This window comes from Culex pipiens, chromosome 1 (genome assembly GCF_016801865.2).
Source record: "Culex pipiens pallens isolate TS chromosome 1, TS_CPP_V2, whole genome shotgun sequence".
Lineage (NCBI taxonomy): Eukaryota > Metazoa > Arthropoda > Insecta > Diptera > Culicidae > Culex > Culex pipiens.
In genome coordinates, this window is record NC_068937.1 from 79,561,581 (window position 1) to 79,571,671 (window position 10,091).

General features: G+C 44.6%; 2 pseudogenes; both read left to right on the top strand.

Moving 5' to 3' along the window:
- Positions 1–1,865: 1,865 nt before the first annotated feature.
- On the top strand, positions 1,866–4,159 carry LOC120430701 (uncharacterized; annotated as a pseudogene).
- A 3,795-nt stretch (positions 4,160–7,954) lies between these two features.
- Positions 7,955–8,867, top strand: LOC128092342 (malate dehydrogenase, mitochondrial-like; annotated as a pseudogene).
- The last annotated feature ends 1,224 nt before the right edge of the window (positions 8,868–10,091 follow it).

A 10,091-nucleotide genomic window follows, 5' to 3' on the forward strand; every position in this document is an offset into this window, starting at 1 on the left:
GCTTGGGCTGCTCCTTGCTCCAGGCCAGCTGCTTTTCGGCCAATTGCTTCTGGGCCTCCAGGCCATCTGCTTCCAGGTCCAGGTTGTTGTTCACTCCTCGGCGTCCAGCGATAGAATGATTTCCTTGGGCTGATCGAGCGGGATTTATATTGGCTTGAAATGGTTACGCAACAGTGCCTTGTTGCGTCGCAGACCTCTTCCCCAGTACCAAGCATGCAACATTTTTCGTTTTTCTGGATTGACACCTCACCAGAATAGAGCCTTTAGGACAAAGTTCTTTGTCAAAATAATATATATCGTATATATATATATATATATATATATAACTCGTTCGAACCCCCCACACCCTCAACCCACCCACCAACTGCGTTACGTAATAAAAGAATGCTCTTTTTCGCTGTACTACCCAGTCAACTCAATCGGAATTAAATTCGTCTTAGTATATATAGTATAAAATCTCGGGTGATTTTTCAACAAGCCGTAAGAGCCATTGTGATCTCCGACATTAATATTCGTTTTTCTCCAAATTGTAATAAAATTTCATTAATTTTTAGTTCGGGTCACTTGAAAGACGTGTAGATGAACAATCTTAAGCATTTTTGAAATTGGTTTTTCGTAAGTGGGTCGGATACCGAGGCAAAAAAGGCTTTGTTTACCATTGGCTCTTACGTATTTTTGAAAACTAATCCGAGATATAGTATGTGCCCAAATACGTAAATACATATTTTTGCTAAAAACATTCCGTGCTTGGATTGACTAATTAACGCAGTCAGTTTTACTATGTCGTCAGCGGTATAGTAATTTTAACCCTCCAATACGGAGAGAATGATAATGATTTTGTAATTGCTACCATGCAATTTTGAGGAAGCATGGTACATTTTACCATATTTGCGTTTACTTTTACCAAAAAGCCACAGTTAATTTAATAAGCAGCATTTTTAGCAAATGTTTGCAAAATTAAAATGGTTGGGCTTTCAGTGTGGCGCTGCGTGGTGCCCAGTCAAATCAATCCGAATTCTGAAACGGAATCTAATTAGAATCGTATACAAATTCCGTTTCAAACGCAACAACCGGTTCCGTGTTCGAACCAGTTGTTGGTGATTGTCCACGCTCCATACAAAAAAGATTTTTTTTGGAATGGACAATTGTCCACGAGGGGGGGGGGGGGTGATCTATCCACGTGGTTTGTGGATGGTCCCTATACATCTTTCTAATATTTCACAATCATCTGTATATTTGTTTAACAAATTCTTCTTGACTCATATCAATTTTGCTGAAAACCTAAAGTTTTTGTCAGCCCAATAGAGTTATCTAAGGCCGAGCTCACGCACACTAGCACACCATTTGTTTTGCTGGGCGGTACAAAATTTAACCTAAAACTGTTTCGTGTACGTACGCGCAATACATGCGCACGTAGATAAGTCTATAAGATGCCCATTTACCCCTTTAGCATTACGGCTTAGTAAACTCCAGATTTTTGTTTAGTTCTTCAATTTATCGTGCTGTAAAAAAGGTAAGGTAAGGCGGGTTTCACAGCCATAAATAATATAAATAACATAAATAACATAAATAACATAAATAACATAAATAACATAAATAACATAAATAACATAAATAACATAAATAACATAAATAACATAAATAACATAAATAACATAAATAACATAAATAACATAAATAACATAAATAACATAAATAACATAAATAACATAAATAACATAAATAACATAAATAACATAAATAACATAAATAACATAAATAACATAAATAACATAAATAACATAAATAACATAAATAACATAAATAACATAAATAACATAAATAACATAAATAACATAAATAACATAAATAACATAAATAACATAAATAACATAAATAACATAAATAACATATATAACATAAATAACATAAATAACATAAATAACATAAATAACATAAATAACATACATAACATACATAACATAAATAACATAAATAACATATTTTTTTTTCCTTGTGCTCAAATAGGGCTTTTGGGTTTGATATCACCTCGTCCGTCCTTGAGACTAACTTTTGTGATGTATCCCTGTTTACTCTACACAGTTAGCCGGTTACTCGTACCCATTGACTTGGGGTAGCGAGTTGGTTGTTGGCTGACCTGTGCTTTTATCCCATTCTGGTATGATACAGTTCATGAAACTGATCATCTTTTTGGGATGAGTGCGCCATACGGCGTATGGCGAGAGAAGGCGACTTCCTAGGGAATTCAGCCTTCGAGTAGCAATTGCTCCACAGGTGCAGAGCAAATGCGCAGAGCTTTCCAGCTCTGTGTTGCAGAAGCGGCATATGTCGTTGTCGACCATACCGAGTTTTTTGAGGTGATACTTTGCAGGACAGTGCCCTGTAAGCAGCCCCGTTACAGTGCGCAGTTCACTACGTTTTAGACCAATAAGCTTATTGGTAATTGCAGGTTTTGGTGTAATGAAGATTTTGGCTTGTCTACACCCCTGTGTTGCAAACCATGTGGAAGAAATTTGGTTATCCTCCCATTTTTTTAACTCGTACTTTACAGCACATTTTGATGTACCCAGAAATGGTTCAGGACCAACAAATTTAGCCGATGACCCCTGCCTAGCGAGCTGGTCGGCAAACTCGTTCCCCCTGATCCCACAGTGCCCAGGTACCCAGAACAAAGATACTTTGTTCCGGCGGGACAGCTCCCGTAGTACGTCGATGCAGTCCCAAACGAGTTTAGACTCCACCCTTGCGGCTTTCAGAGCTAGCAGTTCTGCCTGACTGTCCGAGAATATACCGATTTTCGCATGCCTATAGTTCATTTTAAGGCAATGCACAGCGCAGGAGCATAGACTAATTAAAGACTAAACACTCCGAACAAAAATTTTCAAAAATTATGACTCATAAGCTGTGAACCGCGGGTACCACGTTGAACCACGCATCGGCTCGCCCCTCGTATGACAGAACGACATGGCAGCGCTGGTTTTTTCGATTTCGTTTTGTGCTAATTTACGCGCGCATCTTGTTTGTTTTTGTTTTGCTTAGCAATCAAGGCAGCAGGCTGCAAATAAGTCAATCAGCTGTGCAAGGATTTATGTTTGGCAAAACAAGCGAAATTTACTGGTGGTTTGTAAGGTAATGTTTAGCTTTTAAAATAAATGCTTATTTTATTCGGTTTATCATTCGTGTTCTCTTTTCCAGATGATTGCTGTTTTCTCATCATTCCTCGCAAGCCAAATCTGTTCAATAGGAATGGCTCGATCGACTTCGGCGGGCCAACATTCCGGTCATCGGAGGCCACTCCGGCTAGACCGTTATCCCAGTGAACCCCAGAGCTTCGCCAGGACAAGATTGCCGCCCTGACGGCACGCATTCAGGAGGTCCTCAAGGCCAAGGCCGATGCCGGATCGGCCACGTTCACGACGGCCTACGCCGAAGCCTGTTTTGCCCTCGCCGAGCCTTGGTCTGCCCAAGGTGAACGCCTACGAGCAAGAGCTGCTAAAGAAGGACATTCCGGAGCTGAAACAATCATCCGGAAGGGCGAGGAGTTTGTCAAGAAGAACTTTGTGAACAAAAAAAGTGAATTTCGATCATGTTGAAAAAAATAGTAACCAACCATTAAAAACAAGATTAAAAATAAACTTTCAAGTGCATGATAAAAATATCGGCGTTTTTGTTTTCTTTGTACTAAAGTAAAAGAAGGGTTTTTTTAAGAGGATTCTTGGACTTAGCGACTTTGGCGGGTTTCGGTTCCGGAACGAAGCGGGCTACCTTTTTAGGGGCATTCTTCCTGCTGACCTCCGCGTACAGCTCGCCTATATCGGCGACGGCAAAAGAGGTGTTCGGAGCGGTCGTACACTTTGTTGGTGATGCTGGTTCGGGTACAAATTTTTGTTTGACGACGTTATCGCTGGGGTTCGGAATGCCAGTTCAGAGCAAAGATCTTGGCTGTTTTGAGGTTTTTGAAGTAGGTGCAATTCGTCGAGGCTAAGATGGCATCTGCAAGGACATTCTTTCGTTTCAGAGTGACAATTCCGGGTTGGAGGAGGACGGTTTTGCCCTGCCGGTATTAACCGGAGGCGGCCCGCGCCGGCGTTGCTTGGCAAACCCGACGGTGCTCACGTGGTCGTTCTCGGAGAGGAAGATGATCAACATCCCGCAATGATATCGATAGAGAGCCGCTTCTTGTCTAGAATCAACCACCCTCTGGATCTCGTTCGGGATCTCCTCCAGACAATGGTTCACTCTAGTAATCACCGTCCTCTTCCGGAAACTGGTTCCGTTTCAATCAAAACAAAAACCCAAACCCAAACAATAACATTGCGCAAAATGTCATGTCAAAGTCAGAGCTGCCAGTTGTTGACATTTCGATCTGTCATTTTTGACAGTGAACCGGCCCTGTCGAGGGGTCATAAAAAGGTTGAGTCATGGTTCAGAGCCCACTGAGTAGTCTTTTATTAGTCTATGGCAGGAGTATATTATATAGCATAGACTTCTGCTTGAAAAACGGTGGGCCATTTAGTGGGCAGTCTGTAACTGTTGTTACTAGAGGAGTTATGTCGAACTCCTTCATGATGCGCAGGTGACCCGTTAGATCACCTTCGTAGTTGATATTATGCCTTCGCTGTCGTAGTGCTCCAGTCTCCGCTTCCTTCTTGACGTAAAGATGTAGTGGTAGAATGTGGAGCAGTGCCTCCATTGCAGCGGTCGGTGTTGTTTTCATAGCACTTGTGATGGAGAGGCAGGCCAACCGCTGAACCTTGTTCAACTTTGCTTGCGCCGTCCTCTCGTTCACTTTTGGCCACCATACGAGAGACGCGTATGTTAGCATCGGTCGTGCTATGGTGGTGTAAGACCAGAGAGCCAGTTGAGGCGAGAGGCCCCAGGTCTTTCCGAACAGTTTACTGCAGGTCCAGATGGCCGATATTGCTTTTTTAACGGCGTAATCCAGATGTGAGTTCCAGTTCATTTTGCGATCCAGGAAAACTCCTAGATACTTGACTTCAGAACTGAAGTCGAGCCGAACACCTTTAATCACCGGCGGAGAAATGTTATGTTTTCTCCGCCTAGTGAAAGGAATTAAAACGGTTTTGTTGGGGTTGATGGATAGTCCCTCTTGTGTGCACCAGTGAATGATGTAGTTGAGACCTGACTGCAACCTGCACGAGATCGTCGCGTCACATTTGCCCCTGATGATGAGGGTAACATCGTCAGCATATCCTATGACTTCGTACCCTAGTTCGGAGAGATTTTGTAGAAGTGTATCTACTACTAGCGACCAAAGCAAGGGTGAGAGTACCCCTCCTTGCGGACATCCTTTGGCCGCTTTCACGACTACAGTTGTATCTCCTAGCGATGCAGAAATTTCCCTGCTCTTAAGCATGGTTTCTATCCAGTTCGTGGTTGTAGCGTCTATTCCTCTGTTGAGAAGTGCCGTTTTGATTGATCCGTATGATGTGTTGTCGAAAGCTCCCTCAATGTCCAGAAACGCCCCTAGAACCGTTTCTTGATGCCTAAGTGATTTTTCAACAAGCGTCACCAGATGATGTAACGCGGATTCCGTAGATTTACCCGATTGGTAAGCATGTTGATGCCTGTGCAGCGGAGAGTTTTTCAGGAACTCCGCACGGATATAATTATCCGTGATTTTTTCCATAAGTTTTAACAGCGTGGATGTCAGACTTATGGGTCTGAAGGCTTTAGGCAAAGTCTTGTCAGGTTTGCCAGCCTTTGGTAAGAAGATCACCTTAACCTTGCACCAGCTTTCCGGGATGTATCCTAGAATATAGCTAGAGCGAAATATTGTGATCATTTCGGGCAAGATGATGTCGCCCGCTTTTTGTAAGAAGATGGGAAGTATACCGTCGGGTCCAGGAGATTTCAGGGGCTCAAAAGCATGGAGAGCCCGCTTGATCGACGTACTTGTGAACATACGTCGAGCAAGATGGATTGCCTCTACCGGAACGCTTCTTCGCACGTTGAAGTCCGCTGGTCTGTTGGTAACTGCTGAGTGGACATAAGCACGTCCAGAGTATCCTTGTTTGTTTTCGTGAGACTTCCGTCTTCCGTTCTTAATTGCCCAAGACCATTAGTATGATCTTTGGACAGCGCCTTTTGTAGTCGGGTAGCTACAGGCATTGTCGCAATGCTTTCACAGAATCTTTTTTTCGATTCTTTCTTAGCATTCCGCAACTCAGCGTTGTATTTGGTGAGAGCTGCTCTATGGGCATCCCAGTTTCCCGAGAGTTTAGCCCTGTTGAACAAGCGTCTTGCTTCTTTGCGAAGATCTGCCAGCTTTTCGCTCCACCAGGGAACGTCACGGCACACCCTCCTTTTTTTCAACGGACAGCTTGCGTTGAACGCCTCTATGATCCTTCCCTGAAGATTTTCCGCTTCAGTTTCCAGTTCCATAGGAGTCCGAATTTTTGGATTGATCGGCATTCGCGTACCTTGCAGGTGTTCCTTGAAGGCATTCCAGTCCGTTTTAGCGGGAATTCTATATTCCTCAGTTTCCAGCGCCTTGGCTTCGATGTTGAAGACAATGTGCCTGTGGTCAGATAGGCTGGGCTCGTCCGAAACGTGCCAGTTTTTAACGTTTTCGGAGATTGAGGAACTACACAAGGTGAGATCCAGTACCTCTTGTCGAATAGCGTTGATAAAAGTAGGTTTGTCTCCCTCGTTGCATACTTTGACATCGTTTGACGAAAGGTATTCAAGAAGGCACTCACCTCTTTTATTTATGTCCGTGCTGCTCCAGATCGTGTGATGTGCGTTGGCGTCGCATCCAATTAGAAATGGTTTGTTGACGTCTCTGCAGTATCTCACGAAAGCTGTAGTTTCAAGTGGCGGTACGTCGTCCTGGTCACCAGGGAAGTAAGCCGACGCAATTATCAGCTCCTGTTTTCCCGTGGCTGTGGGGACTTCTACCGTGATTGCAACGATGTCTCGCTGGATGAATTCTGTAATGGGAGTATATTTAATACCACAGCGCAACAGAATGGCAGTCCTGGGCTTAGACTGAGTGTTGCAGAAGCGGCATATGTCGTTGTCGACCATACCGAGTTTTTTGAGGTGATACTTTGCAGGACAGTGCCCTGTAAGCAGCCCCGTTACAGTGCGCAGTTCACTACGTTTTAGACCAATAAGCTTATTGGTAATTGCAGGTTTTGGTGTAATGAAGATTTTGGCTTGTCTACACCCCTGTGTTGCAAACCATGTGGAAGAAATTTGGTTATCCTCCCATTTTTTTAACTCGTACTTTACAGCACATTTTGATGTACCCAGAAATGGTTCAGGACCAACAAATTTAGCCGATGACCCCTGCCTAGCGAGCTGGTCGGCAAACTCGTTCCCCCTGATCCCACAGTGCCCAGGTACCCAGAACAAAGATACTTTGTTCCGGCGGGACAGCTCCCGTAGTACGTCGATGCAGTCCCAAACGAGTTTAGACTCCACCCTTGCGGCTTTCAGAGCTAGCAGTGCTGCCTGACTGTCCGAGAATATACCGATTTTCGCATGCCTATAGTTCATTTTAAGGCAATGCACAGCGCAGGAGCATAGACTAATTAAAGACTAAACACTCCGAACAAAAATTTTCAAAAATTATGACTCATAAGCTGTGAACCGCGGGTACCACGTTGAACCACGCATCGGCTCGCCCCTCGTATGACAGAACGACATGGCAGCGCTGGTTTTTTCGATTTCGTTTTGTGCTAATTTACGCGCGCATCTTGTTTGTTTTTGTTTTGCTTAGCAATCAAGGCAGCAGGCTGCAAATAAGTCAATCAGCTGTGCAAGGATTTATGTTTGGCAAAACAAGCGAAATTTACTGGTGGTTTGTAAGGTAATGTTTAGCTTTTAAAATAAATGCTTATTTTATTCGGTTTATCATTTGTGTTCTCTTTTCCAGATGATTGCTGTTTTCTCATCATTCCTCGCAAGCCAAATCTGTTCAATAGGAATGGCTCGATCGACTTCGGCGGGTCAACATTCCGGTCATCGGAGGCCACTCCGGCTAGACCGTTATCCCAGTGAACCCCAGAGCTTCGCCAGGACAAGATTGCCGCCCTGACGGCACGCATTCAGGAGGTCCTCAAGGCCAAGGCCGATGCCGGATCGGCCACGTTCACGACGGCCTACGCCGAAGCCTGTTTTGCCCTCGCCGAGCCTTGGTCTGCCCAAGGTGAACGCCTACGAGCAAGAGCTGCTAAAGAAGGACATTCCGGAGCTGAAACAATCATCCGGAAGGGCGAGGAGTTTGTCAAGAAGAACTTTGTGAACAAAAAAAGTGAATTTCGATCATGTTGAAAAAAATAGTAACCAACCATTAAAAACAAGATTAAAAATAAACTTTCAAGTGCATGATAAAAATATCGGCGTTTTTGTTTTCTTTGTACTAAAGTAAAAGAAGGGTTTTTTTAAGAGGATTCTTGGACTTAGCGACTTTGGCGGGTTTCGGTTCCGGAACGAAGCGGGCTACCTTTTTAGGGGCATTCTTCCTGCTGACCTCCGCGTACAGCTCGCCTATATCGGCGACGGCAAAAGAGGTGTTCGGAGCGGTCGTACACTTTGTTGGTGATGCTGGTTCGGGTACAAATTTTTGTTTGACGACGTTATCGCTGGGGTTCGGAATGCCAGTTCAGAGCAAAGATCTTGGCTGTTTTGAGGTTTTTGAAGTAGGTGCAATTCGTCGAGGCTAAGATGGCATCTGCAAGGACATTCTTTCCTTTCAGAGTGACAATTCCGGGTTGGAGGAGGACGGTTTTGCCCTGCCGGTATTAACCGGAGGCGGCCCGCGCCGGCTTTGCTTGGCAAACCCGACGGTGCTCACGTGGTCGTTCTCGGAGAGGAAGATGATCAACATCCCGCAATGATATCGATAGAGAGCCGCTTCTTGTCTAGAATCAACCACCCTCTGGATCTCGTTCGGGATCTCCTCCAGACAATGGTTCACTCTAGTAATCACCGTCCTCTTCCGGAAACTGGTTCCGTTTCAATCAAAACAAAAACCCAAACCCAAACAATAACATTGCGCAAAATGTCATGTCAAAGTCAGAGCTGCCAGTTGTTGACATTTCGATCTGTCATTTTTGACAGTGAACCGGCCCTGTCGAGGGGTCATAAAAAGGTTGAGTCATGGTTCAGAGCCCACTGAGTAGTCTTTTATTAGTCTATGGCAGGAGTATATTATATAGCATAGACTTCTGCTTGAAAAACGGTGGGCCATTTACCCATCGAGATGGATAGTTTGATCCCTGGTCCAAAGATCCCAGCTCCAGTGAGATCACCTATTTTGGAGCCATCTGTATAGAAGCAGATAGTTCCTGGTGGAAGTTCTGGCCCCCCAGCACACCAGAGTCTACGAGTTGTTTCAACTGTATCGTATGGAGTGTCTATGTTGGGTCTCGCTTCCATGCAGTCTGTAACTGTTGTTACTAGAGGAGTTATGTCGAACTCCTTCATGATGCGCAGGTGACCCGTTAGATCACCTTCGTAGTTGATATTATGCCTTCGCTGTCGTAGTGCTCCAGTCTCCGCTTCCTTCTTGACGTAAAGATGTAGTGGTAGAATGTGGAGCAGTGCCTCCATTGCAGCGGTCGGTGTTGTTTTCATAGCACTTGTGATGGAGAGGCAGGCCAACCGCTGAACCTTGTTCAACTTTGCTTGCGCCGTCCTCTCGTTCACTTTTGGCCACCATACGAGAGACGCGTATGTTAGCATCGGTCGTGCTATGGTGGTGTAAGACCAGAGAGCCAGTTGAGGCGAGAGGCCCCAGGTCTTTCCGAACAGTTTACTGCAGGTCCAGATGGCCGATATTGCTTTTTTAACGGCGTAATCCAGATGTGAGTTCCAGTTCATTTTGCGATCCAGGAAAACTCCTAGATACTTGACTTCAGAACTGAAGTCGAGCCGAACACCTTTAATCACCGGCGGAGAAATGTTATGTTTTCTCCGCCTAGTGAAAGGAATTAAAACGGTTTTGTTGGGGTTGATGGATAGTCCCTCTTGTGTGCACCAGTGAATGATGTAGTTGAGACCTGACTGCAACCTGCACGAGATCGTCGCGTCACATTTGCCCCTGATGATGAGGGTAACAT